A 24,701-nucleotide genomic window follows, 5' to 3' on the forward strand; every position below is an offset into this window, starting at 1 on the left:
AGAAAACCACATCAAAGGTGCAGAAAACATATTCAAAAAATAATAGAAGAAAACTTTCCCAACATTAAGAAAGACATGCCAATGAATGTACAAGATGCTTACAGAACAACAAATAGAGTGGACCCCAAAAAGTCCCCTCGCCACATAATAATCAAGACCCCAAATATACAGAATAAAGAAGGAATATTAAGAGCAGCTAAAGAAAAAGTCCAAATAATATATAAAGGCAGACCTATCAGAATTACACCTGACTACTCCATGGAAACTCTGAAAGCTAGAAGGTCCTAGATAGATATTCTACCAACACTAAGAGACCATGGATGACAGCCCAGACAATTATACCGGCAAAGCTCTCAATCACTATAGATGGAGAAAACAAGATATTCCATGACAAAACTAGATTCAAGCAATACATATCAACTAACCCAACCCTAAAGAAAGTTTTGGAAAGAAAACTCCAACCCAAGGAATTACCTACAACCAGAGAGGCATCAGAGAATCCCTCTCTACCAACAGCCCAAAGAACAAAATGGTGATATTCCATACATAATTCCACCAAAAACAACCATTGAAAATCGAGGAAGGATGAGCAATCAATGGTCATTAAGGTCTCTCAACATTAATGGCGTTAACTCACCCATAAATAGACACAGACTAGCAGAATAGATTCGAAGACAGAACCCTTCCTTCTGCTGCATATAAGAAAAACACCTCAGCCTCAAAGACAGATATTACCTGAGAGTTAAATGTTGGGAAAATTTTTTTCAATCAAATGGAACCCAGAATAAAGCAGGGGTAGCAATCCTAATATCTAAAACTAGACTTTAAAATATAATTAATCAAAAGTGATAAAGGAGTTCATTACATACTCATCACAGGTGAAATCCACCAAGATGAAGTGTCTATCCTGAACATCTATGCCCCAAATACAAAGGCATCCACATTCATAAAAGAAAGATTATTAAAACTTAAATCACATATAAAGCCCCACACAGTAATAGTGGGAGATTTCAACACAGCACTCTCACCACTAGACAGGAATTACAAACAGAAACTCAACAAAGAAGCAAAGGGTCTAATGGAAGTAATGACCCAACTGGGATTAACAGACATCAATAGAACATTTCATCCACATAAAAAAGAATATAACTTCATCTCACCACCACATGGAACTTTCTAAAATCGACCACATACTTCGCAACATATACAACCTCAGCAGCATCAAAAAATTGGAATAACTCCATGCATCTTATCACACTACAACCATATTTTAAAATTAGAATTCAAAAACAACACAAAAGGCAGAAAACCTACAAACTCATGGAAATTGAAAAATGCTCAACTGCACCATCACTGGGACAGAAGAAGAAGTAAAAAAAGAAATTAAAACTTCCTCGAATTCAATGATAATGAAGACCCAACATGCCCATACCTATTGGACACTTTGAAAGCAGTGCTACGGGGGAAGTTCATAGCATTAAGTGCCCACTTGAAGAAACTGGAGAACAGTTATACCAGAGAATTAACAGCACAGCTGAAAGCTCTAGAACACAAAGAAGCAAACTTGCCAAGGAGGAGTAGATGCCAGGAAATAATTAAACTGAGGAATGAAATCAATAAAGTAGAAACTAGGAAAACAAGACAAAAATCAATGCAATGAAGAGTTGGTTCTTTGAGAAAATCAACAAGATAGGCAAACCTTTGTGCAAACATACCAAACAGCAGAGAGTGAACACGCAAATTAACAAAATCAGAAATGCAAAGGGGGATATAAAAATAGACTGTGAGTAAATCCAGACAAACATCAGGTCATATTTTGAAAACCTGTACTCCACAAAATTTGAAAACTAAAAGGAAATGGACGACTTCCTGGATAGCTGTCACTTGCCAAAACTAAATCAAGACCAGATAATCAATTTAAATAGACCTATAACCCCTATGTTAATAGAAGTCATCAAAAGTTTCCCAACCACAAAAAGTCCAGGTCCAGATTGCCAAAGTGCAGAATTCTACCAGCTTATACCAATTCTTCTCAAAGTATTCCACACAATAGAAGCAGAAGGGTCTTTGCCAAACTCTTTCTATGAGGCTTCAGTAACATTGATCCACAAGCCATTCAAAGACACAACTAAGAAAGAGAATTTCAGACCAATATCCCTCTTGAACATTGATGCAAAAATACTCAATAAAATACTGGCAAATCGGATCAAAGACAACATCAAAACAATCATTCACCACGATCAAGTAGGTTTCATCCAGGGATGCAGGGATGGTTCAACGTATGAAAATCCATTAACGTAATCCACCATATAAACAAGCTGAAAACAAAAATCACATGATCATCTCACTAGATGCTGAAAAAGCCTTTGACAAAATCCAACACCCCTTCAGGATAAAGGTCTTGAAGAGATCTGGGATAACAGGAATATACTTAAACCTAATAAAAGCAATATACATTAAACCAACAGCTAACATCAAACTAAATGGACAGAAACTCAACGTAATTCCTCTGAAATCAGGAACAAAACATGATTGCCCACTCTCTCCATACCTTTTCAACATGGTACTTGATATTCTAGCCATTGCCACACGACAAAAAATGGGGATCAATGGGATGCAAATTGGGAAGGAAGAGGTCAAACTTTCACTGTTTGCAGATGATATGATAGTTTACATCAATGACCCAAATAACTCTACCAGGGAACTGTTACAGCTGACTGACACCTTCAGCAAAGTGGCAGGCTACGAGATCAACTCAAGAAAATCAGTAACTCTACTATATACAGATGATAAAACGGCTGAAAAAGAAATCAGAGAATCCTCACCCTTTACAATCGCCACAAAAAACATAAAATACCTTGGGGTAACGCTAACCAAACAACTGAAAGACCTGTATCGCAACAACATTGAATCTTTAAAGAAAGAAATTAAAGAAGACCTCAGAAAATGGAAAGATCTCCCATGCTCTTGAATTGGTAGGATCAATGTAGTAAAAATGGCAATCCTGCCAAAAGCAATATATAGATTCAATGCAATCCCCATTAAAACCCCAGCACAATTCTTCACAGATCTTAAAGAAACAATAATCAATATTGTATGGAAAAACAAAAGACAGGATAGCAAAAACAACCCTGTGCAACAAGGCATCTTACGGAGGCATCACCATCCCTGACCGCAAGCTCTATTGTAGAGTTATAGTCCTGAAAACAGCTTGATATTGGCACAAAAATAGACAAACTATTGGAACCGAATTGAAAACCCTGATATTAACCCCCACCTGTATGAACATCTGATCTTTGACAAAGAAGCTAAAAACATACAATGGAATAAAGAAAGCATCTTCACCAAATGGGGCTGGCATAACTGGAGGCTGGTATGTAGAAAAATGTGGATTGATCCATATTCATCATCGTGCACAAAACTTAAATCAAAGAACTCAACATAAATTCAGCCACACTGAACCTCTTAGAAGAGAATGTGGCTGGTACCCTTGAATGAATTGGCACAGGAGACAGCTTCCTGAACATAACACCAGTAGCACAGACACTGAGATCAACAATTAATAAACGGGACCTCCTGAAACTGAGAAGCTTCTGTAAGGCAAAGGACATAGTCAGCAACACAAAAAGGCAGCCCACCGAATGGGAAAAATATTCACTAACAGTGAAAATATTCACTGATCTCCAAAATTTACAAGAATTCAAGAAGCAAGTCTCCAAAACACCAAAGAATCCAATTAATAATTGGGCTGCAGAACTAAATAGAGAATTTTCAATAGAGGAGTCTAAAATGGCTGAGAGGCACTTGAAAAAGTGCTCAACATCCTTAGCCATCTGGGATATGCAAATCAAAACAACTCTGAGATACAATCTCACTCCTGTAAGTATGGCTAAATTCAAAAACACCAAAGACATTTTATGATGGAGAGGATGTGGAAAAAGGGGAACACTCCTCCATTTCTGGTGGCAGATGTAGAGAGCTGTGAAGTGCCGCACCCTTAAGATGGCAGTGTCTTCTGCCTTCTGCTAGTCCGACAGTAGGTGCTCTCTGTGATAAACACCTGTATTTGGTTAAGGCTGGATATCAGGCTTGCTTCTGCGTACGTAGACCTATGTGCATGTTCCAGGTGGCATACTGTGGTTGGCTGCCCAAGTGCTTTTAAGGTGTGGGTTGGGGTCCCCTGGCATCCCCGGGAGAAGAAGATTGTTCAAGGTTCCTAAATAAACTGCTTAAAGAAGTGTCTGGGCATTGCATCTTCCTTGGTAGTCAAGGTGGGCATGCAAATGTTGGCAAATAATGGGAGTCTTTTCCAACAGACTCAGAACTTTTTGCAGTCAGGGTAATGTGCTAGTAAGTTCCCAAGGTAAGGTGGGACAATTAAAGGACCACAACAAAAGCGGGGTATAAAAGGGACCACGACAAGAGCAGGGTAACAAGAGTAGGTTGGTTTGCTCTTCTCTGCAAAAAACAAACGGTTCGAGGAGCAGCGAACAGAAAGTAAAAGCTCAAAAGAAACATTGTAGTTTAGCTATGGGCTCTTCTCAGTCGCACCCAATTTTTTTTGGCTCTGAATAAGCTGATAAGATTGAAAGAGAAAAAGAAACAGCAAAGTGGTAAATGAGTAGAGAAGCTGGATGTGGTGTTGCAAGCCGGTATGATTTGCTGCAGAGGAAGAGGCAGGCAGATTTCCAAAGAGAAACCCTATGTCAGAGAAAAATAAATAAAAGTAAAAGAAATACAGTAATAATAGATAAATAAGCCATGTAAAGATGAAAAATACACAGAAAGTCTAGAAAATGTATACTATTATGTTTTTCAGTTTTTTTTATTGCTAAGAAAGGAACAACTGCTAAAGTACACTTAATTATAAACACAGCTGAATTACTTCAAATTATATCTTTTAAAAATGCCTTGAAGATTCCTTCCAGGCTTCTATGGTTTGATGAACCAAGACCCCCGGAAGCACTGGGCCAGGTGTTCCAACAATTGAAACAGCTAAGATGATGCAGTCTTACAGACCCAGAAAATACGGACTTGTACAGGTTTCTGAGTTTTTGTCATGATCCCCATGGTATGAAGATCTTTATTTTGCAAGGGAACGAGGAACGACCCAGGCTTTGGTATATTTTCCAGCTTAATTTAAGCACCAGGGATTTGGATACTAGGGGGAGCTTTTTCACTATAAAAACCCTGTACTGTGTGTCAAAACGAGTGTTTCCAGGTTTAATATAAGGATCACTCAGGTGTTTCTTCACTTGGCTTATTGCTGGGCAGGCTCAGATGGGTTGGCTCAAACCATGCATCCAGGTGTGTCCTATTTGCTCATTGCAATATCTTGTTTTCTCCATCTATAGTGACTGAGAGCTTTGCCGGGTATAGTAGTCTGGGCTGGCATCCGTGGTCTCTTTGCCTTGGTAGAATATCTATCCAGGATCTTCTGCCTTAAATGTTTCTGTGGAGAAGACAGATTTAATTCTGATTAGTTTGCCTTTATATGTTACTTGGAGTTTTCCTTAGATGCTCTTAATATTCTTTCATTATTCTGTGGATTTGGGGTCTTGATTATTATATGGTGAGGGGACTTTTTTGTGATACACTCTATATGGTGTTCTGTAAGATGGTTGTCCCTTCATTGGCATGTCTTTCTTAATGTTGGGAAAGTTTTGTTGTCTGATTTTGTTGAATATATTTTATGCTCCATTGAGGAGGTTTTCTTTACCTTCTATATGTATTATTTTTTAGGTTTGGTCTTTTTATGGTGTCCCATATTTCCTGGATGTTTTGAGTTAAGGAATTGGGAAGATTTTTTTGGTTGATGAGTGCATTTCTCCTAGTGTATCTTCAACACCTGAGATTCTCTCTTCCATCTCTTGTATTCTATTGGTAATGCTTGTATTGGTAGTACCTGAATATTTGCCCAGCTTTTCTATTTCCAGAATTTCTTCAGATTGTGTTTTTATTTCAGTTTTCAACCCTTTCACTCTTTGCATAGTTTCTTTTAATTTTCAGATCATCATTTCGTCCATTTGTTGTATTTTATGAAATTTTGGTTTGTTCTTTCGTCCATTTCTTACATTTTTTGGTTTGCTTTTTCTTCAATGTCTTGCATTTTTTATTTTGCTTTTTCTTCCATTTACTGCATTTTTTTGTTTGCTTTTTCTTCCATTCCTTCCTTTTTTGGTTTGTTTATTCTTCCATTTCTTACATTTTTGGTTCGTTTTTTTCATCCATTTATTTGAGGGATTTTCCTATATCCTCTTTTATGGTCTTTATGATTTTCATGAAGGTGATTTTAAGGTCATTCCATTCTGCTTCATTTGCATTGGAATGTTGGAGTCTTGCTGGTGTGGAATCTGGCAGTGTGATATTTGCTTTTCTGTTGCTGAGCATGTTTTTGTATTGTCTCTTCCATCTCTTCTTCTATTGGGTGCAGAAAGAGCCCCTTACTGGTCTGGGCTTAGGGGACCAGAGTACCCTGTCAGTATTTGCTAGCAAGTCCAATAATCTGGGTGTTCTTCTATTCCTCGTCCTTGTTCTTGTCCCATGGGTGGAGAAGAAGACCAGGAATCTGGGGTGCTTAGTGTCCCACCTGGTCCCCTGTGCCCTTTGCTGGATCTGCTGGTTTTCTGCTCTCATTGGTGGGACAGAATACCTGAAATCTGGGGTTCTTGACTCTGGCCAGGATTGGAAGCTCTGTGCAGTTCCCAGGCAATCCCCAGGCACTAGAAAGCAGGCTCGGATGCAGGGCTTGTTATATCTAGACCTGGCGGACCAGGTTGTCCCTTGCTTTTCCTTGATTGAAGTTCTTGACTGAAGTTCTAATCTTGATTGAAGCCACAGAGTAGAAGGTGGGCTATACCAGTTCATTGATCTGGAGTTGTCTAGAATATTGTAGTCCCAATTTGGTTTCAGGATGGTATTTGTCATTTCAGATGCATCAAGTTGGATCAGATCGATGGATCAGATCAAATGGAATCGAGGAATTAGGGCAGATCAGGTGCATCAAGTCATATCAGGTGGAGTTGAAGAAGTGGGGCCCCATTTTCTTTCTCAAAGAACCCACTCTTTTTTAATTGATTCTTTGTATTGTTTTCTTTGTTTCTAATTTATTGATTTCATCTCTCAATTTGAATTTATCCTGGCATGTACTCCTCCTGGGTAAGTTTCCTTCTTTTTGTTCTAGAGCTTTCAGTTGTTTTGTTAATTCTGTAGTGTGGCTATTCTCCAGTTTCTTCATGTGGGCACTTAGTGATATGAACATTACTCTTAGAACTGCTTTCAGAGTCTACCATAGGTTTGGTATGCTGTGGCTTCATTTTCATTCAATTCTAGGAAGTGTTTTATTTCTTTCTTTCTCTTTCCCTCTTTCCTCTTTTCTCTCTTTCTTTCCTTCCCTGGAGGTGATGTAATTGAACATTGTTCAATTTCCATGAGTTTGTGGGGGCTTCCACAATTTGTGTTGTTGTTGAATTTTAATTTTAACCCATGATGGTCTGATAAGATACAGGAGGTTATTCCAACTTTTTTTGTACCTGTTGAAGTTTGATTTTTTGACAAGCATGTGGTTGATTTTAGCGAAGGTTCCATGTGGTGCTGAGAAGAAGGTATATTCTTTTATGTTTTGATGGAATGTTGTATAGGTGTCTGTTAAGCCCAATTGGGTAATAACTTCTTTCAGTTCCTTTGTTTCTTTGTTAAGTTTCTGTCTGTTGGTCCTGTACAGTGGTTAGAGTGGGATGTTGAAGTCTCCCATTATAAGTGTGTGGGGTTTAATTTATAATCTGAGTTTTAATAATATTTCTTTTTAAAATGTGTGTGCCTTTGTATTTTATGGCATAGTTGTTCAGAATTGAGACTTCATACTGATGGATTTTTCTTGTGATGAATATGAAATATCCTTCTTCATCTCTTTGATTAACTCAATTTGAAGTCTATTTTATTAGATATTAGGATAGGTATACCAATTTGCTTCTTAGGTCCATTTAATTGGAAAATTTGTTCTCAATCCTTAAATCTGAGAAAACGTCTGTCTTTGAAGTGGAGGCGTTTTACTTGTATGCATCAAAGGATGGATTTTGTGCTTGTATCCATTCTGTTTGCTTGTGTCTTTTTATAGGTGAGTCAAGACCATTGATATTGAGGAATATCAATGACCATTGTTGATTCTTGTTTGTTTTGGATTCAGTTTTTGGAGGTTGTGTTTGTGTTTTTCCCCATTTCTGTGTTTTGTTAAAGTGAGGTTATCTATTGCCTATGTTTATGGAGTGTTGTTAGCTTCCTTGGGTTGGAATATTCTTTCTTGGACTTTCTATAGAGCTGAATTTGTGGATATGTATTGTGTAAATCTGGTTTTGTCATGGAATATCTTGCTTTTTCCATGTATAGTGATTGAGAGTTTTTTCTGATTATAGTAGTCCGGTCTGGAATCTATGGTCTCTTAGTGTTTGTGGAACATCTATCCAGAAGCATCTGGCCTTTAGTGTTTCTGAGAAGTCCACTGCATTCCTGATAGGTGTGCCTTTATATGTTACTTGGCCTCTTTCCTTTGCTGCTCTGAATATTCTTTCTTCATTCAGTATGGTGTTTTGATTATTATGTGGCCAGGGGACTCTTTTTTGTTGCAGTGTATTTGGTGTTAGGTAAGCTTCTTGTACTTTCCATAGGCCTGTCCTACTTCAGATTGGGAAAGATTTCTCCTATGCTTTTGTGGGATATATTTTGCACATTTGAGCTGGGCTTCTTCACCATCTTCTATACCTGTTATTCTTAGGTTTGGTCTTTTCACTGTGTCCCATATTTCCTGGGTGTTTTTCTTTAAGTAATTCTTGGATTTAAGATTTTCCTTGGTTGATGAACCTATTTCCCCTAGTTTATCTTCAGTGCCTGAGATTCTCTCTTCCATGTCTTGTATTCTGTTTGTTAAGCTTGGATCTATAGTTCCTGATTGTTTATTCAGCTTTTCTATTTCCAACATGACCTCAGTTTTTTTTCTTATGGTCTCTATTTCATGTTTAAGGTCCTGAAGTGTTTGAATTGTTTCCTTCATCTTTTTGATTGTCTTTTATTGGCTTTCCTTGCTTTCTTTCAGAGATTTATTGGTTTCTTACATTTTCTAGTTTGGATTTTCTTCGATTTCTTTAATTGATTTTCTCATACTATCTTTGATCCCCTAGAATATTTAATGAGGTTCTTTTTAAAGTCATTATCTTCTGTTTCATCTGCGTTGGGTTGTGCAGGCCTTGCTGGTGTAGAATCCCTAGAGTCTGATTTTGTCATATAAGTCTTTCAGTTGTTGGATGTGTTTTTATACTGTCTTCTCATCTCTTCTTCATGAGGTTATTAGTTGTGTATCTCTGTTTTTTCATGGGTATGAATTCAAGACCCTATCCTCTGTCTCTCTCTCTCTCTCTCTCTCTCTCTCTCTCTCTCTCTCTCTCTCTCTGTCAGTCTGACTCTCTCTCACCAGAATGAAAGTGAATGTTGCTGGCTGCTTTCTTTCTGCCTCCTGGTCCCTCTTCAGAATTCAGTTGCAGGAAGGGCTTGGCTACTGAGGGTCAGTAGATCTAAGGAGGGGGATGTGAGCTAGAAGAGTCCCTGGGATTAATCTCTCTACTGGTGGGTGGAGGGACAAGCCCAGAATGGCGGCCAATGAGGCTGGCAGTTTTGTGCTTCCTCCAGGTTCTTCTGCGGGTTTTGGTGGCAGGAAGTGTCTGGTGCCTGCCCTATGAAGCTTTTAATTCCCAGGCTTTCAGCTTGATTATCTTCATATTCATTCTGGTTGCAGAAAGTCTTGTCCAAGGTACTGAATTTCTCATCTGCGTCTTGAAACATCATTAAGATCATTGACCATTTTTAGCTAAACCCTTGAATTCCTTGTCTAATTTTTCAAATATTTCAATAACTTGGGATTCACTTATCAAAGTGTTATTAATTATTTGATGTATCATTTTCGAATGTCTTATATTGCTCTGCTGTATTTTCTATATCAAGTTGGATTCGGAGTATTTTATGATTCATGCCTTCCAAAAGAATATTTCAAAACAGCAGGGTAGTAAAATATAGCTATAAAATATTGGGTTTGCTCTCTAGGTCTCTGTCATCTAGATTCTAAAGATAAAGGTCAAGGAAGCCAACATATTTGGTTTTATCATTGTTTCTTCTAGCCCAATCCAACAGATCCTAAGACTATGTACATTAGAGGTACCTGCCGAGAGTATACATATATTTGTCTCAATGTTTCTCCAAATCTTTCTCTTTCACTTGAGCCATTTAATCCTGTGGCCATGGTTGAAATAAATTAGGAGCTTTGTAGTCTCACTTATTGTCTACCTACAAAACCTATGCAGACATGACTTCCTAAAACACAAAGATATTTCTGTTTTTGATAGAATATGAAAATCAGTTATCTGTGCATTTAAGTGGAAATATGATTTAAATGATACTTCTAAAATACACTTGAAAATGTGTGATGAAGATGTGTGTGATGTTAGGTAATATTTAAAAATTTGTTTTTTTATTTATTTTTGAGACAAGTTTTCACTAATAGCCTTGGTTGACCTATTCCTTACTGTAAATCAGATTTTCCTTGACCTCACAGAAATCCACCCCCTTCTGTCTCCTGAATACTGGAATTAAAGTTGTGCAGCTCCACCCCAAGTTATGCCAAAATATATACATACTTTATTATGCCATGTTTTTAAAATGATTAATTTGAAGCCAAAATTTTAAAGTGATGATACAGTTTTATCAGAATACTTTTAAGTACACCTAGGTATAACTTGCTTCCAATATTATTATGTCCATAATTGCCAACTGCAGCATATTATTCCACTGAATAAGTGGCATTTGTCATCAGTTAGATAGTTCATTACTAGACATGTCAACTTTGGGAATCAGAGTCAGCAATATTCTATTTGTGGTCTGATTTCTGATTATGTATAGTTACTAGCGTTGCCACAGAGCATCAAGAACATGTTCTAAATAACATATAAGTTCACAAGAGTTTATATCAATGCTATTCATCAATCTCAAGATGTTTTCAAATTAAATCAATGCAATCTCATTAATTGAATGAGCAACATAAATTTTATGTAGCCCTCTCCAAAAAATGGAAACCTTGTTACTTAACATTCTGTTTTGTTTCCTCTTCTATTTCTCAATACCATCCATGTTCCCATCGAAACAATAATTACATTGTCTTATATAAGAATTTGATCACTTGGAAATAGCCGTTAATACTTTTGTTTAATTCATGTTGTATGTTAGACTCTAAACAAATGTATCTTGCATAAAAAATTGAATGTGTGGTAAGATATCAAAATCGTTCTTAAGTTAATAAGAATTTACATTTTCTGGTGGAAACTGAAGATAATAGAATAATTAGTTCAATATCTGTCACATAGTCATGCTGTGTCCTCACTTTACAGTAAATAGATTTTTCAGAAGGAGCTTTTAAAACTCAAAAAATGAAGAGAAGGAAGGAAGAAAAGAAGGAAGACAATGTACAGAGTTTGTGATACAAAGCAGTGAGTTTCTTACCTCTTGAACTGTAGAGTTAGATCACTGCTATATCTCAGTGTGAGTCAGAGAGATTCACCACACACATGGATCTGGATCACTTACACTACATAATACAAAATGAATGAGTATTGTCACACATGGTGTCCTTAACCATGCTTAGAAATTTAAAAGACCTTTTGTACTATGCCTTGTGCAAAGAGTAGTGTGAAGAAGCAAAAAGGCTTTGATGAGAGAAGAATTGATGTGAGATATTGTTTATGATTTATTAAAGCATGCCTGAAGATATAGAAAGCAAAGTAAGCCAGAAGCTATAAAGGCGCACACCTTTACTCCCAGCAAAGTGAAGCCAAGAGGTTGTGATACATATCTTTAATCCTTGGACTCAGGAATAAGGGATAGATAGATCTCTGTGAGTCAACCCATATCTACACAAGTGTGAGTTAGTCTAAAAGAGAATTGTAGCTCGAACCTTCATCCCAATATTATAGAAGAACGTGACGTTATACAAGAAAGCAAGGTCTCAGAGAGGCTTTTAATTTCCAGCTACACTGAGAAAAGGAAGCAGTTTGACACCGAGTACCAGAATTACAGGCATAAATCTAGTTATCCTACGTAGTTTTGTATAATGTATTGTTAAATTCCCACTGATGACATGTTGTCAATATTTGAATTCTTTCATAGATAATAAAATTGAGATACAGTAATGAAAACAACTTCTCCAAAGTTCTAAAGATAAAGCGCAGATTCAAATGTATGTGGCCCAATACTTGATTTTGTGCTAAGTAAATACATCTTATTAACTCATCTTAAATAAAAGTATGTGAAAAGTTGCAATCTAAAGTCATGTATCAGCTATTTGAAGTTTTATTTCATAATATGTAAAATCACAAGAACTGCAGACTTATAAAAGATACACAAATCCACAGTTACAAATGGATTTGCTTATTCACTGAACAAATATTAAACACCTACCCATTTGGAGTTACTCTAAATAATTTTCTCTAAAAAACTACCTTGGTACTGCTGTAAAATGGAGAATTTTGTGCGAGAGTATCCAAAAGCCTGATATCTCAGAATGTGGTAAGGACAGACTATCTGCTACAGACATCTAAATGTAAGTTTCAGTGTAGTGGCCCATCCTCCTGTTCTGTCAGAAGTCCCGAAGCCACTGACACAATAGAAAGGCAGGATAGTAGGGACTGAAAAGGAAGATCTTGGGGACGAGGGATTGTGGACAGTTTCTTTGACTGAAATTTTATTTATTTATTTCTAAAAATTTATTCTTCTCTAACGCATTACATCCCGACCTCAGGGTTCCCTCCCGCCACTACTCCCAGTCCCTCCCACAAACTTCCCTTTCCCCAGATCAACTCTGTAAGTTCTGTTTCACATAGAGAATTTCTTCTATGAAAGTTTATCACAAGACTAAGGCAGGAGTGGAAAGCCCTTCAGAATACCAAAACACCTGACCAGTGTATGTGCTTCCAATTGGGAACACCTTACTACCTATGGCATGGTAAATTAACTAAGTGAAATTAGTGTCTGTAAGTACTTTAGCTTAATTATGTCACAATTTAGAGAAAATTATAAGAAACAAACAGTAGCAGAATACTGTTAAATTTGCCTCGACTTGATTTATGAAGGAGATAGAAAACAATCCACTATAAACTGTCTTCTTGCTTAATTTTTTTTTATTTATTTTCTCTGACACACTCTTGTATCCTCAATGTAAATGAAGCTGATTTCTGTATTTCAACGTCCAGTTTAATTGTTCTGTATGTATTTTTCTGGCAGAATGTTTCTTATGTTGAAATATTATCTTTCAGTACTTAGAATACACACGATTTTTATCATGGATGGATGTTGCATGTTATTAAAGGCTTTTCTGTATGACATTATTATAATGCTTTTGTTCTTGATTCTATTTATAGTCTGTAATTTGGTGAAATAGGAAGTGCTGTTCATGAAAGAAGAAATACTCCCCGAACTCTGTTGACATTGCCTCAGAAGTAAAATTGGGTCATGGGTAAAACAAACACTCAGTATGTCCACACCTCTTCCTCCTCGAATTTGCCCACTTTTTCCAGATCACATTTAAGGATTTTCTGTGCAAAGGAGATATTTGAATGCTCACTTCATAGCATCTAAATTACTAATTGTGTTTCCCAAATTTTTCTATAATGCACGCATGAATACTTGGTTTATGTGGGTCCAGGTGGATTGCTCCATGTCTTCAGGCAGTGCTCAAAGAAAGCTAAAAGTTACAAACTACCAAACAGATTTTCTTGTTTTCCTTCTAACTCCCTGGAAAACTGAGGGAAGCTTGGCTCTTTGCTGAGCATGTGTGAGGGTTTGAATGAAAGGGTTCAGAAAGCATTCCTGCCTACTTCCATGACTCCCAGAAAAGAAAATGCATGATCCACTCCACCTCCAAAAGAGTCCTATGGCTGACTTACCATGGCCTCCCTTACAAGTGGCCCTGGTGAACGATGAGTCCCTCCGGGTATACTGAGCTCACCACAGCATGTGTGTGCCTGTGTGTGTGTGGGGTGGGGGAGTCCAGTCTAGAGGTATGTTGGAAGTATTTTACCTGCTCACACAGCCTGCAGATGAAAGGGATAGATTCCCTTCTCCTACCACAATTTGTGCAGTTGATACAGGTCAAGGAAGGCTAATCAAATGAGCATCATTAAGTCAAGAGCTTTTCCTTGTTGGGTTTTCAGAACATAGCACCTTGCCCCAAGACCTGGTGGGTAGCTTCTTCCTGTTCTTCCCAAAGCCACTTGTAGCTAGGCATCTTTCTCTCAGGAAGATCCCTATGCAAATAAGCAGGCCACGGATTATCCATGCGGTTTTCCTCTTTGGCACATTGGTTGTTTATTTCCTAGATTATCCTCTGATTATATCCACTTTGTTTTTGATTCCTCCCTCTGTCCCTTGCTCCCTTCAATCCTCCCTCTCTCTCTCTTGTATATCTCTATGTCTCCCCTCTCTCTGTTTCCCTCTCTCCAGGGCTAGGTATGCACATACACACACACACACACACACACACACACAAACACACCCAACACACAAACACACTAACAAACACCCACCTGACCCCACTGCCACACACAGAAACTCAAGTGTGTTCGTCTTGGTTTCTCTTGGTAAATCTCACTCCCGTTCACTTCCTCCTTGTGATCACAATTTGTTTTTTAAATAAGCCAATAAGCACACCTCAGGTTTGCTCTCCGGACTTCCATTTCTGCAACACCATGACCTTGAACCTGGGGTCTACTCCAGCATTTGCATCAAATTGTGGGTTCCACAATGATCTGATCTTTCCCTAAGAGCTGTAATATCTTGTCGGCCTTAAAACTTTTTACTATCTGTGAGTTTCCCACCAAGAGTGTGGCTTACCAAGGTGTCCTTGGTGCGAGTTCTGTGGGAGAGGTCTGGCAGGTCTGCGACCCTAAAACACAGGCGTTTTCGAGCTGTTCCTCCAAGCCCATGGTGATTCTTCTTGCTCATTGGTGAAGGAAGAGTGCTCAGATCTCTCCTGTGCGAAGCAGTCGTGAAGGGTGGAGATGACCTCTGGAAAGGGACTGGCAGCCAGGAGGAGATTCAGATCCTTGCAGCTGTGAGCCTTGCTTTGAGGCACTATTGCTCCTGATGGGCTCTGGACAATGTGGAGGAGGAAGACAGAGAGCTGTCATAGTTGAGGAAAGCCTCAAAAGTACCCGCAGGGTAGTCTTCCTGGATCCAGGGGCCTGGGGTCTTTGCCCTCAGGGGAGACAGGCTCTGCGGCTTGGGCTTAGGCTTGGCCGGCACAGCCTCTGGCTTCCTGCAGAAGGGATCGAGCCCAGGCAGCCGCCGGAGCTCCCCCACACTTCCCTGGTGCTTTGCTGTCCTCACCTGGGTATCTGAGCCTAGCTGTCTGTCCCCTAAGGACCCTTCTTGGCCTCCTCTTCCCTGATGGCTAAGCACTTGGGCTGCAGGCTGCCCTTACCTTGCCCTCGCTTGTGTGTGGGCTTCGGGGGCTTCGTGGGGCTTCGTGGGCTTCGGCGGCTTCGTGGGCTTCGGCTCAGGCTCTACCCTGAGCTGCTACTGCCCACCTCGAAAAGCTTTCTCCCATCTCCTCCCTGTTCCGGGGAAGGATGCTCAGTCGGCTGGTGTTCTGGAGAATCTCTGCGAGGCTCTGACATTGGGTTCTTAAGGAAAGCAAAGTTCTGCAGTCTGGGCACACACTGGGGCTCTATTGGGCACGCCTCTGACCACTGGTCGGCTAAGACCTTGACACAGGGGACCAGGAGCTGCTGTTTCCTCAAGAGCTTGATGGTCTGCCTGAAGCCAATCTCCTCAAGGCTGTCTAGCAACATGGGCTGTGAAGAGAGTTTCTTCTGGGTTTTGTAGAGCTGCCTGGGCACTGTCTCTATGAGCATGTGCTCGCGCAGCTTCTGCAGTGCTTCTGGGCAGTGGGCGGCCTCCATCTCCACTGTCGAGGACCTGAAGGGGCACCCGAAAAGCAGCAGGGTGGCTGGGCTAGACCAATGACTGAGGACAGACACGGCTGCTTCTCTGGGGGCAGAGAACAGAGCTGCTGGGCTAGCCTGCGTTTTAGCTGGTTCTCTTTGCCTCAACTCTGCTCTGCTCACCTTGTCTTAGAGGACTGGCTGGAGCCATGCTTTCCAATTAACATCCCACCTGACTTTTACTGGGCCTGCCCATCTGGACCAACAGGTCTCACAGCCCTGCCCAATTTCCCACTCCAGAGTCCCCCAGCCCACCTTCCCCAAATAAACACCACCTGTCATGATCCTCTCCTCCTCCAAAAGAGCCCTATGGCTGCCAGACCAGGGCCTTCCATACAAGTGGCCCCGGTGAACGATGAGTCCCTCTGGGGATACAGAGCTCACCACTGTTTGTGCCAGCCTGCGTGCATGAGCACGGGGACGCCCCTATGTGTGTGTGTGAGTGTGTCTGTGTGTGTGTGTATGTGTATTTGTGTGTGAGAAGTCCAGTCTAGAGGGAGGTTGGATCTATTTTACCTGCTCACCCAGCGTGAAGATGAAAGGGATAGAATACATTCTCCTTCCACAATTTGTGCAGTTGATACAGGGCAAGCAAGGCTAATCAAATGAGCATCATTAAGTCAAGAGCTTTTCCTTGGTGGTTTTGCAGGACATAGCACCAATGCACCAGCTCCTCCCTGGTCTTCCCACAAGGCAATTGTACCTAGGCATCTTTTTCTAACAAAGATCCTTATGAAAATAAGCGGGCCTGGGATTATCCTTTGGGTTTTCCTCTTTGGCACATTGGTTGTTTATATCCAAGATTATCCCATGATTACAACCACTTTGTTTGTAATCCATTACTCTGTCCCTTGCTCCCTTCATCCCTCCCTATCTCCCTCTCTCTTGTATCTCTCTATGTCTCCCCTCTGTCTGATTCCCTTTTTCCATGGTTATGTATGCACACACACAGACACACACACACACACACACACACACACACACACACACACACACTAGGCTTATAACCTTGTGTGAGAAACTACCTGTGTAACTTCTTGAAAACTATAGATACAACACTGTGTGAGAAACTACACGCCTACCATCTTGAAAACTAAAGATGCAACTCTGTGTGAGAATCTACACGTGTACCTTATTGATAACTAAGGATACAACACTGTGTGAAATGCTATAAGTGAAGGTACTTAAAAAACTAACGATACAACACTGTGTGAGAACCTGAATGCTTAATTTGTTGAAAACTAACGATACAATGCTGTGTGATATTCGACCAGTGTACCTTACTGAAAAATAATGATACAACACAGTTTAAGAATCTACATGTGTAACTTCTTGGAAATTATCGGCACAACACTGTGGGAGAAACTATATGCCTAATTTCTTGAAAACTAACGATAAAACGTTGTGTGATAATCTACACGTGTAACTAATTTCAAACTAATGATACAACACTGTGTGAGATTATACTCGTGTATGTTATTCAAAACAAACGATAGAAAGCTCTTTGAGAATCTCTAGGTGCAAATTCTTGAAAACTAATGATACAACGCTGATTGAGAATCTACCCATGTTACCTCTTGGAAAATATCTTTAAAATATTGTGAGAAAAACTACATGCATAATTATTGAAAACTAACCATACAAACCTTTGTGAGAATCTATAACTGTAACTACTTGAAAACTAAGATACAATGCTGTGTGAGATTCTAGACGTGTATCTTATTTAAAACTAACGATACACAACTCTGTGTGAGAATCTACAGTTGTAACTTATTGAAAACTAAAGATACAACATTGTGTAAGAATCTACACATGTAATTTGTTGAAAAGTAATGATCCAACACAGTTTAAGAATCTACCCGTTTAAGTCATTGGAAACTATCGACACAATGCTGAGTGAGAATGTACATGCGTAATTTCTTGAAAACAAACGATACAACACTGTATGAGAATCTTCAGGTGGAACTTATTGAAAACTAAGGATGCAATATTTTGTGAGAATCTGTAAACCTAACTTCTTGAAAACCAACTATAAACCACTGTGTGAGAATCTACACCTTTACCTTATTGATAAAAATCGATACAACACAGTGTGAGATTCTATAAGTGTAAACACTTGAAGACAAACAATAGAACACTGTGTGAGAAACTACATGCTTAATTTCTTGAAAACTAGCGATAAAATCTTGTGTGATAATCTACACGTGTAACTTACTGAAAACTAACGACTCAACGTTGTGTGAGAAAACTAGTGTTACAACACGGTGTGAAAAAGTACATGCCTAACTAACGATACAATGCTGTATGAGTATCTACATGTGCAACTTAATGATAACTAATGACACAACACTGTGTGTGAATCTATAAGTGTTAGATCTTAAAAACTAGCGATACAAGACTGTGTGAGAATGTACATGCCTACCTTCTTGAAAACAAAGGATACAACGTTGTAGGATGTCCTGCGCCACAGTCTCGCCAGCAAGAACGACACAGGACACTCGGATCCTTCTGCAGTAAAGCTTTAATTCATCTTGAGAGATAGATGATCAGCTTCGGAGAGGGAGACCCCAAGCTAAGAAACCCAGCCCCTTATATAAGCCTAGGAGCTCCGAGTGAGACGTGTAGAGCCGGGATTGGTGGTTTGCTCATCACCCCAGATGACGCCACGGCAGAGGCAGAGCTTAAACGGTGGACTCCAACTGACAACGGATGTCAGTGCCATCTTCTAATGGCGATAGCGATAGCGAGGGCGGCTCCTCACATCTCTCCCCCCTATTCATTTATTTTTGAAGCCATAGAACACCCACAACTTTGGAGTGGAGATAGAGGTCAAACCCCCATGTGCAAATTTGGAATATGTACAAAGCTCCTCTCCAGGGTCTTATCCCCAGAGGGAGCCCTGACCAGTCCCGATGTCGTTTTTCTGGGGGAAGGAGATCATGACATAGAACCTTCATGCAAGATGACTTATCTCCCAGGAGAAAGTCGTTATACCGCAGACCTCTCCTTTGCAGTGCTTAGCCTTGCAACTACTTGGGCTGCTGAAGCCTACCCACTTTGTCCTGTGCAATGAGACTAGCCTCGTGGGGTGCAAGAGCCGGGAGGCCAGCGACCTGTTGCTTTAACATGGTTAACCAAATGTCAGGGGAGGCTCCGTGTTCTAAGGCAGCAAGTGCTTGTGCCACCACCACTTTGTCTCTTTTTGTTTGGGCTCTGAGCTTACACACCATCCAAAGCATCAACACTATTCCACAGCAGAGAACTAGGCTAAATGATCCCACCCCCACCCATTCCTTAAAATAAGAAAATGCAGATGAAATCCAGGAGGAGAGGCCTTCAATGAGAGAAAGATCCAGACGCGTCGAATTCATATGCAGGATCGCCACTCTCAACTCACAGAGTGTCTGCTCAAACTCAAAAGTCCAATTCTGTAATAAATGTTGAGACAGAGCTTTTAACAGGTTAGCTGCTCTTGTAAAATTCTCATATTGTGCTGAAGTGACACAAAGGCCAGGCCACTTTTGTTCACATCCCAATTGGGCCATCTGCCACAATTGTTCCTGAACCAAATTAATCTGTTGGTTTACCAACATCAGGCCTCCTTGTATCTGAGAATTGGCAGTGGCCTGTTTATCTAGGGCCATGGTCACAGTGGCTGATAGTTCAATAATGGTTTGAGTTGTCTGCACAGTGGTGGAAATTGCAAGGGCCGAGGGGGTAACCGAAGCAGTAACCGCAGTGGCGGCTATCAGGCCCACAATAATAGCAGAGATCCCAAAAATCTCACTTTTCCCTAAATAAACTCAAACTACTTGGCGCCTCAACAGGAACTGGAACAAATCGAGGCATGTGCATTACCAAAGCAAAAGGGTGCTTAATAGCATCCCAGAATAATGCATAAAAACAATTCTAAGCAGAGCAATTTATTTCTTTCTGATTCTTACCTAAGGTATCATTACTCACAACCCAAATAAAGGGCAGCCAAACACAAATTGGAGCAGCTGAATAATTAGTTCTCTTAAAAGGGGTATACTTAACATTGGAGGAGGACCAATCAGATGATCCAGAGCTCTCTCCCTCACTCAGACTGTTGCCTAATGCCCCTTTCCAATCAAAAGTAATCTGTCCCTTCTCACTATATCCTCCAGCAATCATTGCCATAGGAGAAAGATCAGTACAGCTTCCATTAATTCAAAAGGATTAGCATTAGATCTTTCTGGATCCATATGAGTAAAATTATCCTTTAATGAAGAAATCACAGTTAAGCACAAGTTTCCTAACAATGACAAGGTTCTCTCATCCTGAAAACTCTGTATCTGAGGATCCAAAGGCAAAAAGGCAAGCCCCAACTCTCTATTAGTTGTGAAAAATCTAGGGAACACCTGGGCATTATGCATCACTGGCATCGGTAGGGGGAAGGTTGACATGATTGCCCACCGTAACTCTCCCATCATACTAGGAACCATCATCCTGAGTAGAAGAGTCTTCATCACCCACTTGGCCTCCATCCTCCTTGTGAGGAGCCGCCCTCGCTATCGCTATCGCCATTAGAAGATGGCGCTGACATCTGCTGTCAGTTGGAGTTTACCGTTTAAGCTGTGCCTCACCCGTCATCTGGGGTGATGAGCAAACCACCAATCCCGGCTCTACACGTCTCACTCGGAGCTCCTAGGCTTATATAAGGGGCTGGGTTTCTTAGCTTGGGGTCTCCCTCTCAGAAGCTGATCATCTATCTCTCAAGATGTATTAAAGCTTTACTGCAGAAGGATCCGAGTGTCCTGCGGCGTTCTTGCTGGTGAGACGGTAGCGTGGGACATCTGGTGCCGAAACCCGGGAACTCTTCAACATCGCCGGCACTGCAGGAGACCCCTCGGAAGACGGGGCGGATTCAGAACTGCAGGGACGTAAGTTCAGAGAGGTATGCTTTATCCTGAACACCCCTTTTCTCGACTTTGGCCTTAGTTTGTCATCACCGTGGGACGGGTCAGTGGAGGCTTTGGTGCTAGTCCTGTTTGTCCTTCTTCATCGTGGCTGGTGCTGACAGAACGGTGCTGTCAGTCTGGTAAAGGAGTCGAGCGCCGTTTTTTAGATAAGCCGCTAGCGCGATGGGGTTGTCACAGTCAGTGGTTACTGCCCTACAGACTGTGCTAAAACAAAGAGATCTCAAAATTGCACCACGAACACTTCAAAATTTTGTGAAGGAGGTAGATAGAGTGGCACCATGGTATGCTTGTTCCGGGTCCCTCACTGTGGCCTCATGGAACAAGCTAGGTAAAGAACTAGACAGGAAGCATGCAGAAGGAGATCTCCGCTTAGGTACCAAAGCCATTTGGAAGCTAGTTAAAAACTGCTTGGAGGATGAGGCCTGTCACCCTGCTATAGTAGAAAGTCAGGGAACCTTAGAGGAAGTTCAGGATAGCATGTCAGAAACTGAACGGAGTGAGAGAATGGGAGCTCGCAAAAGGAAAGACATGTCTAAGAAAAAAGGCCCTCCCCAAGAAGTTAAGAAAGGGGAGAGAAAGAAGGGAGTGATCATTCACCCCCTAACAAATCTAAGAAAAAGAAAAAGCCAGAATCTAGCCTATACCCTACGGTAGAGCTAGAAGCCTTGGAGCTAGATAATTCCGATTCTGACACTCTGGATTCTAGCGAAGAAGGTGGTCTAGAGGAGGAGGTGGCACGGTATGAGGAAGAAAGATATCACCCTGATAGACACCGGCCGCTGAAAACAAAAATGAATGTGAGGCCACCGCCTATAAATCCGGCGGGCTCACGCCCCTCGGCGCCTCCGCAGTATGAGCTTCGGCTGAATACTGGTACTGACTCCTTTTTACCTTTAGAGGAACGGAGAAAAATACAAATGGCTTTTCCAGTATTCGAGAATGCGGAAGGCGGAAGAGTACATACCCCCGTAGATTACAATCAAATCAAAGAATTGGCTGAATCCGTTCGTAATTATGGGGTCAATGCTAACTTTACCACAATACAGGTGGAAAGGCTTGCTAATTTTGCCATGACTCCCACTGACTGGCAGACGACAGTGAAAGCAGTGCTTCCCAACATGGGACAATACATGGAATGGAAGGCTCTCTGGTATGATGCAGCCCAGGCGCAAGCTAGAGTTAATGCCACAGCTGAAGATGAGAATCAGAGGCAGTGGACATTTGAAATGCTGACAGGTCAGGGTCAACATGCCCTTAATCAAACCAACTACATCTGGGGCGTCTATGGTCAGGTGTCGGCCGCCGCTATTAAAGCATGGAAGGCCCTCACAAAAAGGGGAGAATCCAGTGGACACCTTACAAAGATTGTCCAAGGACCCCAAGAGCCATTTTCAGACTTTGTGGCCAGAATGACCGAGGCCGCCGGTCGCATCTTTGGTGATTCAGAACAAGCTATGCCCCTAATTGAGCAACTTGTCTATGAACAAGCAACCCAGGAATGTCGAGCGGCTATCGCCCCTCGCAAAAGCAAAGGTTTACAAGATTGGCTCAGAGTGTGCAGGGAGCTGGGGGACCCCTAACCAATGCAGGACTAGCTGCCGCCATTTTACAAACGCACAGGCGTAGAGATTTATCTAGTCGAAAAGCTTGTTTTAATTGTGGGAAAATGGGGCACCTTAAGAAAGATTGTCAAGCCCCTGAAAGAACAAGAGAACTGGAGCTTTGCCGTCGTTGTGGTAAAGGTTATCATAGGGCTAGTGAATGCAGGTCAGTCCGGGATATGAAAGGGAGGCTTCTGCCCCCTATTGAAGAACCCAAGGTACCCCAATCAAAAAACGGGTCACGGGGCCCATGGTCCCAGGGCCCTCAGAAATATGGGAACCGATTTCAGAAAAGCAATCAAGAGGAAGTAGAGGCTTCCGAGGAACCCCCGGAATGGACTTGCGTGCCGCTTCCGACTTCTTACTCATGCCCCAAATGAATGTTCAACCGGTCCCAGTCCATTCCCCTGGACCTTTGCCCCCTGCCACCATTGGGCTTATTCTTGGCCGTGGCTCCTTAACTTTACAGGGACTCATATATATCCTGGGATTGTTGACCCGTATCATAAAGAGGAGATTCAAGTTCTTTGTTCTAGCTCTCGGGGTGTATTTTCTGTAAAGCAGGGAGATAGAATTGCACAACTGGTGTTGCTGCCCTCCCTCGGGGATGGAGAAACCTACACTTTACAAAAAAGGGCTATGGGATCTTCTGGAAGTGATTCAGCCTTCTACCTCCCCATGGAATACACCAATTTTTGTTATTAAGAAGAAATCTGGGAAGTGGAGATTACTCCATGACCTGCGGGCCATTAACAATCAGATGCATCTTTTTGGCCCTGTTTAAAGAGGACTTCCTTTGCTTTCTGCACTTCCTCAAGATTGGAAGCTTATTATTATAGATATTAAGGATTGTTTCTTCTCTATTCCACTTTACCCACGGGATAGACCAAGGTTTGCCTTCACTATCCCTTCTCTTAATCATATGGGACCAGACAAGAGATTTCAGTGGAAGGTACTGCCGCAAGGCATGGCCAATAGCCCAACAATATGTCAGCTGTATGTGCAGGAGGCTTTGGAGCCAATTAGGAAGCAATTTACATCTTTAATCATGATCCATTATATGGACGATATTCTTATTTGTCACAAAGAGTTAGATGTTTTACAAAAGGCTTTTTCCATGCTGGTGGCTGAATTAAAACAGTGGGGATTAGAGATTGCCTCAGAAAAGGTTCAAATTGCAGATACAGGCCTCTTTTTGGGCTCAATGATTACTCCCAAAAATATAGTTCCTCAGAAAATAGAAATTCGCAAAGACCACTTACAAACATTAAATGATTTTCAGAAACATCTGGGAGATATAAATTGGTTGAGGCCCTTTTTAAAAATTCCATCTGCTGATCTAAAACCCCTCTTCGATCTCCTGGAGGGTGAGCCTCATATCTCCTCACCCAGAAAATTTACCCCTGCCGCCCACCGAGCCTTACAGATGGTGGAAGAGGCCTTACAGGAAGCACAATTACAACGTATTGAGGAGTCACTACCTTTTATTCTGTGTGTTTTTAAGACAGCTCAATTGCCAACTGCAGTCCTGTGGCAACATGGACCATTACTTTGGATTCATCCAAATGCTTCCCCTGCTAAGATTATTGACTGGTACCCTGATGCTGTTGCACAGCTCGCGCTTCGCGGAATAAAAGCAGCTGTTACGCATTTTGGCAGGGATCCTGATTCCTTGATTGTGCCTTATACTGCTGCACAAGTTCAGACCTTGGCAGCCACATCTAGTGATTGGGCAGTTTTAGTTACTTCCTTTTCAGGACAAATTGATAATCATTTTCCAAAGCATCCAATTTTACAGTTTGCCCTAAACCAGGCTATAGTGTTTCCACAAGTGACAGCTAAAGACCCACTCCCAGATGGGACTGTGGTGTACACTGATGGATCGAAAACTGGTATGGGAGCTTATGTGGTCAAGGATAGGGTTATATCTAAACAATATAATGAAACTTCACCTCAAGTTGTAGAATGTCTGATAGTACTGGAGGTTCTTGAGGCTTTTCCAGGACCCCTCAATATTGTATCAGATTCCTCTTATGTGGTTAATGCAGTTAATCTCCTTGAGATAGCTGGAATAATAAGATCCTCCAGCAGAGTTGCTAACATCTTTCAGAAGATACAAGCTG

Source organism: Mesocricetus auratus, unplaced genomic scaffold, assembly GCF_017639785.1.
Source record: "Mesocricetus auratus isolate SY011 unplaced genomic scaffold, BCM_Maur_2.0 Super-Scaffold_100035, whole genome shotgun sequence".
Lineage (NCBI taxonomy): Eukaryota > Metazoa > Chordata > Mammalia > Rodentia > Cricetidae > Mesocricetus > Mesocricetus auratus.